Source organism: Cucurbita moschata, unplaced genomic scaffold (assembly GCF_002738365.1).
Source record: "Cucurbita moschata cultivar Rifu unplaced genomic scaffold, Cmos_1.0 Cmo_Scf00061, whole genome shotgun sequence".
NCBI lineage: Eukaryota > Viridiplantae > Streptophyta > Magnoliopsida > Cucurbitales > Cucurbitaceae > Cucurbita > Cucurbita moschata.
The window spans coordinates 1,074,222-1,082,571 of record NW_019268577.1 but is presented as its reverse complement, the minus strand read 5'-3'; the positions used below and the strand labels follow the sequence as shown (position 1 = coordinate 1,082,571).

The 8,350-nt window shown below is 41.4% G+C and overlaps 1 long non-coding RNA gene across 1 annotated transcript in view; it reads left to right on the top strand.

Annotated features, from left to right (window-relative positions):
- LOC111437001 overlaps positions 1 to 7,772 on the top strand; it is a 12,650-nt gene extending 4,878 nt beyond the window's left edge. The window contains exon 3 of the long non-coding RNA XR_002709370.1: positions 7,683 to 7,772. This is a non-coding gene — a long non-coding RNA (uncharacterized LOC111437001). The remainder of the gene's footprint in view (positions 1 to 7,682) is intronic.
- Positions 7,773 to 8,350: the final 578 nt, after the last annotated feature.

Sequence of the window (8,350 nt, the reverse complement as noted above, 5' to 3'; positions counted from 1 at the left end):
CTATCGGTGTTGAATATCGTTGCGCGTCGGTCGGAATAGGCGGGGGGTGTCGCCGCATCATCGAAATCGGGGTTGTGACGTCGCCATTGGCGGCGCAGCGACGATTAGGGTTTTCGTGAGATTTCGGGTAAGGAAGACGAAGGAAAACGGGTCAGGTTCACGTTCGGCCTCTGGACCAGCCCACGGGACGAACGCGGGCTCTATGCGTTTCGGCCCAACGCGGACGTGCGCTGCAGCCTTGGTCTCGGCTCCGCACGCGTGCTCTCGGCTCGGCTTGACGTGTACGGCAGCTCGGCGGCTTAATAGGTCGGCTCGGCAGCTCAGCTTGGTGAATCGGTATCACTATAATATATCGATTCCAAGGTTTTTGGCCCTTCTGAAGCCGTTTCTGCCCTTAGTTTTACCATCCGAGGTCAGTATGGCTCCTAAACGTTAAAGACAGATTTGGTCGAGGGTTTATTTTGATAAATAGCATGAGGTTTAGCTAGGGTACCTTATGAAAGGTTCTAAATTTTTATGTGGTTATCATAGGACATATTTAACCACGGGGATTAGCTCGTCGTGAGTGACTTCAACGAAGACCATCGAGGTAAGTGACCTTACTGTTGGAGTTAGCTTTCTACGTGTTGTATGATGGTGCGTGCCCTGTGGCCCCTGCATGCACCATATTTTCTGTGATATGATTATGTGATGTATAGATTGTGTTGAACGTAGATTGTGTATGTTATGTGAAGTATGAACTTGTGTTGACTGTTGACTGTTTATGTTATGTCATGATTGAAATGATAGTATTATATGCCATGAATATGTTGATTGATGTCATAGATACACGTAGAATTATCGAGTCATGTCATGAGATGTTTATGCAACTAGAATGTTTATGTAATATGCCATGTAATGTAAGTCATGTGAGATGCCATGTGATGTAAGAAACATAAATGCGATGTTAGCACTGCTTATGTAATGCCATGTTAGATATGTTAAGGGACCTCATGCATATATGTATGTCACGTGCATCGGGATTCTTCCCCTTTATGATACGAAAGAATGAAATACGATATTTATGTTCGCCATGATATCATGCGGGCCCTTTTCTATTTTGTGGTGTCCGGCTACGTGTAACACGTTGTGCCCGACCAAGTCAGGCCCAGGGGGTACGTATGAGAGCCCGCCTGGTGGGTTCATATACACGTACATGGGCCATGTGTGAAGGAGTACCACACATCCAACCCTACCCGGAATAGAAAAGCGCCCAAGGCTATGAAAAGTTTATGAAAAGTTAGGTCCCGCTCATATGATGCATGTGTTTGCATTCCTAACCCCAACAGTGGGGTGACTTACTGAGTATTTCATAAAATACTCAAGCCACGTGCTACCTACATTATTCAGGTAAAGGCAAGGCGCCAATGTACGGTTGACGGTGGAGCTGAGGCCACCATGGAAGTTGGAGACGTGATATTTTTAGGAGTTTACTTTCATTAGATTGTTTTAAGTTATAGGATTGAGTATCGTTTTATTTGGATTTATTTTGAATTCAGTATTAAAGGTTCATTTTCGGAGTTTAGGTTTTGTTTTGGATTCATGAATTTTTATGAAAGACTATTTCAAGGTTATTCATGATGAGCTTCCGCTTAATGAGATAAGTATGCATGGGTGACGTCACTAATTAGGTTAAAGAAAATTAGGGGCGTTACACAAAAATTATATTATAGGATCGAGATGCTTGCTTCAACCCATAAATGGATCTTTTAAGCTTGCAAACCCTTTGCTCGTGATCCTGTTCAATGAACCCCTCTGGTTGAGCCATATAGATACTCTCTTCAAGATTGCCGTTTAGAAAGGCTGTCTTAACATCCATTTGCCAAATTTCATAATCATAAAATGTGGCAATAGACAAGAGTATTCTAATCGATTTAAGCATAGCAATAGGAGAGAAGGTTTCTTCATAGTCTACCCCCTCTCTTTGGGTATAACCCTTTGCTACTAGTCGAGCTTTAAAGGTTTGTACCTTACTGGTTTGGTCTCATTTCTTCTTATAGATCCATTTGCAACCAATAGGTTTTACCCCATCTGGTTGATCTACAAGTTTCCATACTGAATTGAAGTACATTGACTCCATTTCAAGATTCATGGCTTTAATCCACTGATCTCTTTCTTCATCATTTATTGCTTGTTTATAGGTCAATGGATCCTCAACGCCATCATCAGGTATGGTGACTTGAGTTTCTGCCAAACCCAAGTAATGATCGGGTTGAGTTATAATCCTCCCACTACGTCGAGGAATTCTCAACTCCTGAGAAGGATGTGATTGACCAGAAGTGTCTGCTTCAACAACAACTCTGTCAGAGGACCAGCTTGATCAATAACTCTTGTTGTTTTATCAGTAGCTTCTTTAGAAATCTCACTTAATACTAGTTTGCTGCGAGGTTGAAGATTTCTTACGTGGTCTTCCTCTAAGAATGTAGCGTTTGTTGATACAAACACTCTATTTTCCTTTATCTACTTTTTGAACCTTGTGTTTGCGGTTAGTAGGAATCTTATTTTTCCCTTTACCCTTCTTCTTCATCAAAACACTTTTAGAAGTTGAAGGTCTAGACTTATTTTTAGAGTACGATCATCGTAGTAATTTCTTGGAGATAGAACCATTTGCTTCTCCTGTTTGTCCCTGGTTCATTAAGAGGGACTGATAAGTCTGTAGCGCATTGAGAAGAGCAGTCAAGTTATATTCTATTTTGTTCATTACCACATTTGTGCGAAACTGGAAGAAGCTCTTCGGAAGAGACATCATGATAAAACTGACTTGACTCTTCTCATCAATGACAGCTTCATTTTCTTCTGCCACATTGAAATGGATCATCATGTCCAGGACATGTTCTCTAATTGAGGTCCCTTCTTTCATACGGCAGTTGTAAATGTATTTTATGGTTTCATGTCGAAGGGAGAAGGACGGTTGTCCAAACATCCTTTTTAGAGATTCCATAATCTCTTTAGCAGTACCCATAACATCGTGTTTCTTAGCCAAAACATCAGATATGCTGGCTAGAATGTACACTCGAGCTTTGTCATTTGCCTTTATCTATCTGCCATACGCATCCCGAACTGTTCAGTTTGCATTTGAGCTGGGGTTTGAAGAAAATTCCTCAGTTAAAACAAACCTTAAATCATCAATTACCAGTATTGTGTTTAGGTTTGATTTCCATGTTGCGTAATTGTCCCCGTTTAATTTCTCAGAAGCGAGTAATTGTACTATTGAGTTTGTCATGTTGTGATATAAAGAAAATTCTATTAGTGATTTGACTTAATCCTGTTTAATCCAATCAATTTTAGCAAATGTAATAATGTACCCAAAAATTATTAATTTCCAACGATACTTTAGTGAGTTAGAGCAACTGCTACCGAGTGGCATTCAATCACTCATTCACTAATCCCAGAATAACTCTTGTTCCTATAGTGTTTTTAGTTATCGCTATTTTGGTCAAGAATATACTAAATCTTAGTAATTCTTCGTAAGTATGACCCGCCATTTTCAGACCTTATAGATCAGTCCCAACAATGCTATCGAACGAAAAAGCCAAAGTTGGGAATGGACCTAAGAAATCCTATCCATTTCTGGAGTTTGCGTTGTTTCGACTCCCATGTTACGACCCTCCGAATGGGTAGTTGCTCTAGGGCAACATGCAGGTGGAACATGGGAATCTCACGCTGCAACCTAGTGGTGGAGACCATAGGACGTGTTGATATACTTCCTTCTCTCACTTACTATAAATACTTTCTCTACTGACCTTGTTATTGACTCATGCAAATACCTTCCGAATGAAGGACGCTTCCAAGGCAACACGAGGCCGAGCATGAATCTCACGGTGTGAATTTTCCAGAGAGCGTAAAAGGAAAACGATGTATCTCATATATCTTTTTCCTCCCACTGAGTATTTTAGACGGTTGGGTATACTTATTACTTAGGTATATTCCGGCTAATTAAATATAACTTAAGTCTAGGTGATTTTTCTAAAACTTATATTACCTAAGCATGCTGATAAAACTGGGTTAACTAAGCTCAAGTACTGGTCCGATCTCTAGGTAGTAGGTGTTCCGTAAACCGTCAACTTAAGTACCTCCAGCCTTAGACAAGATTGTGTCAGGTGAGCTTTCTCGTAACTGCAATTTTGTAAGACATCGACCTATTTTAACTATTAAAATTGATCGTGCTCGGTTCTTAACCCTAAGTGAGCATGCACTTATCTTTATTATAGATTTTAACGTCTATCTCGTTTTATGACGTTGAAAATAACCTATAACATGCATTTAACATGCTTTATATAACAATTATATAATCATCCATTCCATGCAATAATATAACCATTTATATCTATCCATTCCATGCTCTGATACCAATTGATGGTGTTAATATAACACATGTGGAAGCAATTTGGATCTTAGGCACTTTTAGAACATCAATTATAGTAAATAACTAGCATGTTTATAAGTATTAAAACTTAATGAGTTTGAATACTAACCTTTTGTAGTTCAAATTCTTTTTTCCTCACGAACCGGTTTCGAACCACCACTAGTGTCTTCTCCACTATCCTCCGGCTTTAGAATGGGATTGTGGAATCCGGTGAGTGACTAAACTTGGGAGGGATTTTGTATATATGAAGAGAGTGTTTGTGAGATGTTTTTCTAAAGGTTTTTTTACCAAGAAGACCTTTCATGTACCATGATCACTCTATTTATAGAGTCATGTTTGCATGTTCATGCAAATATGAGATCACCAAATTTTGACACTCAAAATTCCACTCAAATGTTTGGGATTATGTGGCAAGCATGCATGTTTGAGTTAACCAAATTTTGACACTCAAAATTCCACTCAAACTTGTGGGGTTTATTTGGCAAGCATGCAAGTTTGGTTAAACCAAATTTTGAAACCTCAAAATTCCACTAACCTGGATTTTTCCATTAAATGAAGTCAACATTTTGACTTTCTTCATTTTAATTCAACAATTAATTTGAATAATTAATTTTAAATTAAAGTAATATTAAATGATTAATTAAACTATTTAATTAATATTTCATATTAACTCAAAAGCCAATCCCAATCAATTCCGACACATATTTGATTAAAATATTTAAAACTTATTTAAATATCTCAAATTCTCTCTTTTTGTTTAATTCGTAAATAAAACAAAAATGCGGTTAAATATATCGTATATATGTAGCGCATATTCCCTAATTTGAATTCGAACACTTCGAAGTCACTTGTCACACTAGTCTATTGTTTAGTCTGATATGAGCTAGTAGAAGGACCTAATGGACCTATAGATCATGGGATCCAATGATCCAAGATTAACCGGTTAAACTCATTAACCTTGTTAATCCGCAACATTCGTTAACTACTAGGACACTCCACTATAGCCTAGTAGTTGCACTCCCCTCACTATAGATATATTTCTGTCCATTTGATATAACCATGATTAGTAAGTCGATCCTTCACAGGTTGTTCGTAGCTAAAGCTGGGTCAATTAGCCGTTTTACCCCTGAAGTTGCTTCTTGTTCCTTATATCCCACTGATCCTCTTATGAACAATTGGTTTGTGGTCCAACCAGTAAACCGAATCCCTCTCACGCCAATGGGTGGGTGGGGCCCCTTGATAAAGACCTGGAGTTAGTACTTAAGGGAACTACCTCTCTTCTATCCTTAAAAGTTGGTAGGAGCGAATTCCATCTTGCACCCCATGTCCCGAGCTATTCACCTAGTCTTACCCCTGGAATTGGAGGCCTATTGAGTCGGCAAACTCGAGCCACTCTCACCCATGCAAATCTAAGGATAATTCCGAATAAACAGGAGTTCATGGTTAGCTCAGGATTAAGATTGAGTTACCTAGGTCATCAAATGAAAAGAAAATCAGTCTTAACAGTAAACGACATTATAAAGTGAGAGTGGTTTTCTTCATGGTCCGATCTTATGCAATACTCATTGCATAGGATGCCCCCACTCACATGTCTCCACATGTACAATCTAGTGATCACATTGTTTATATCATATACAAAAGTAGGCCGCATCCATAGTGTCCCCAGAATAAGATACTCAGCCTTATCCTTATACTATAGATCATTTTCACTATATACTTGAACTTGATCCACTCTTATGTCTCTACATATAGTTCAAGTAATCATCCTATAGCTAGAATGTTCTTAGTTTATTGGATTTAGATTAATGATCGTAAAATTCACTTTATTCAATAACAATCTTTACTGAATAAACAACAATAATAACTTTATTGAAAATAGAATATGTTTTTGTTTACAAACTATGAGTTTTAGGACATTAAACCCAACAAGATCGAGCTTGGCGAGGTGGGGACGCGTTAAGTTCATGTATGCGACGCAGCCAAACACGCGGAGATGATGTACAGTTGGCTTTTTGTTGTACCAGGCCTCATATGACGTCTTCCCGTCAAGGCATCGGGTTGGTGACCGATTGAGGAGATAGACGGTCGTCATTACCGCCTCTCCCCAGAATCTCCCAAGCATCTCAGCCGTCTCAAGCAATGACCTTGTTGTCCTGATGATGGTCTTATTTTGGCGCTCTACCACTCCGTTCTGTTGGTGTGTCTTTGTATGCCGAACTCGTCGCAGTACTTACTGAAACTTACCGAGGTGATTTCTTGGTCTCGGTCTGTGTGCAGCACTCGCATCTTCTTTTCACATTCGGCCTCTGCTCGTGCTTTAATGCACTTAACTGCCTCTGCCGCCTCACTTTTCGCTTGCAGCAGGGTCAGCCACATGAATCTGCTTTTGTCATCGACTAACAAAAGGAAGAGACTCTTACCGCCTAGGGTCGCTGGCTTGATGGACCTGCAGATATCACCGTGTACAAGCTCCAGTGGCTCATCGGCGCGGTAGGATGTTTGAGATGGAAAGGGTGTGCGCCTTTGTTTGTCGATGAGGCACCCGTCGCACAGCTTGTTCACGCCTTTGATTGCCGGCAAACCGTGCACCATCTCCTCCTTCTGTAGCTTTTCTAGAACAGGAAAGTTTAAGTGCCCGTACCTTGCGTGCCACCTCCAAGATACCTCTTCGGTCTTGGCCGAGAGGCTGACAGGTTGCTCTATCTCTAACTCCAGGATGTAAAGATAGTTTGTCGTGCGCCGAACTTGTGTGAGCAGCTGTCGTCGATCATCGCAGATTTTAAGTAGCCAGTGCTCGATAGAAATGAAGCAGCCTGCCTCATTGAGTTGACCTAGGTTCACAAGGTTAGCCTTGAGCCTCGGGATGAAGTAGACGTCGGTCAGCTTGCGGTGCTCGCCTTCTTTGCTGACGAACAGGATGGTGCCGCGCCCTTCGATCTCGACGACAGAGCCATCGCCGAATTTCACTGTCCTACAAATCCACGAGTCGAGCTCGGAGAACGCAAATCTAGCCCCGGTCATATGGTTTGTTGCCCCTGTATCGAGGATCCATCACCAGTGCTCATGCTGCTCATCCCCTCGCCGATCTGAGTGAACACCCACTCCTCCTTCAGTTGAAGTGACTCCCCAGCTTGTGCCGCCTTTGCTACGCCGAGTTGGAGCTCTTCCTCGGGTTCGACGTCGTTGCCGATTACCTCCACCTCCGTGGAATTGAAATAAAAATTAGGGACGTATGCACTTACAATGAAGAGAGTTGGCTCATCCTCCTCGGATTGAGCCACATGGGCCTTCTCGGCCTTCTCCTTGTTCCTGAGCTTGCTTCAACAATTCTTGCTCAAGTGACCTCTCTTCTCACAGTTCGAGCACTAGATCGGCCTGCCATCGGTCGAATCCTTCTTTTGATCCCCATCTTTCCCGCGCGTGCGCCCGTGGGACTTCCATGGCTTTTTACCACCTTTGCGGCTGGAGGGCCCATTGATTAGTAAGTCGATCCTTCACAGGTTGTTCGTAGCTAAAGCTGGGTCAATTAGCCGTTTTACCCCTGAAGTTGCTTCTTGTTCCTTATGTCCCACTGATCTTCTTATGTCCCACTGATCTCTTTATGAACAATTGGTTTGTGGTCCAACCAGTAAACCGAATCCCTCTCATGCCAATGAGTGGGTGGGGCCCCTTGTTCAAGACTTGGAGTTAGTACTTAAGGGAACTACCTCTCTTCTATCCCTAAAAGTGGTTAGGAGCGAATTCCATCTTGCACCCCACATCCCCAACTATTCACCCAGTCTTACCCTTGAAATTGGAGGCCTATTTAGTCGGCAAACTCGAGCCACTCTCACCCATGCAAATCTAAGGATAATTCTGAATAAACAGGAGTTCATGTTTAGCTCAGGATTAAGATCGAGTTACCTAGGTCATCGAATGAAAAGAAAATTAGTCTCAACAGTAAAC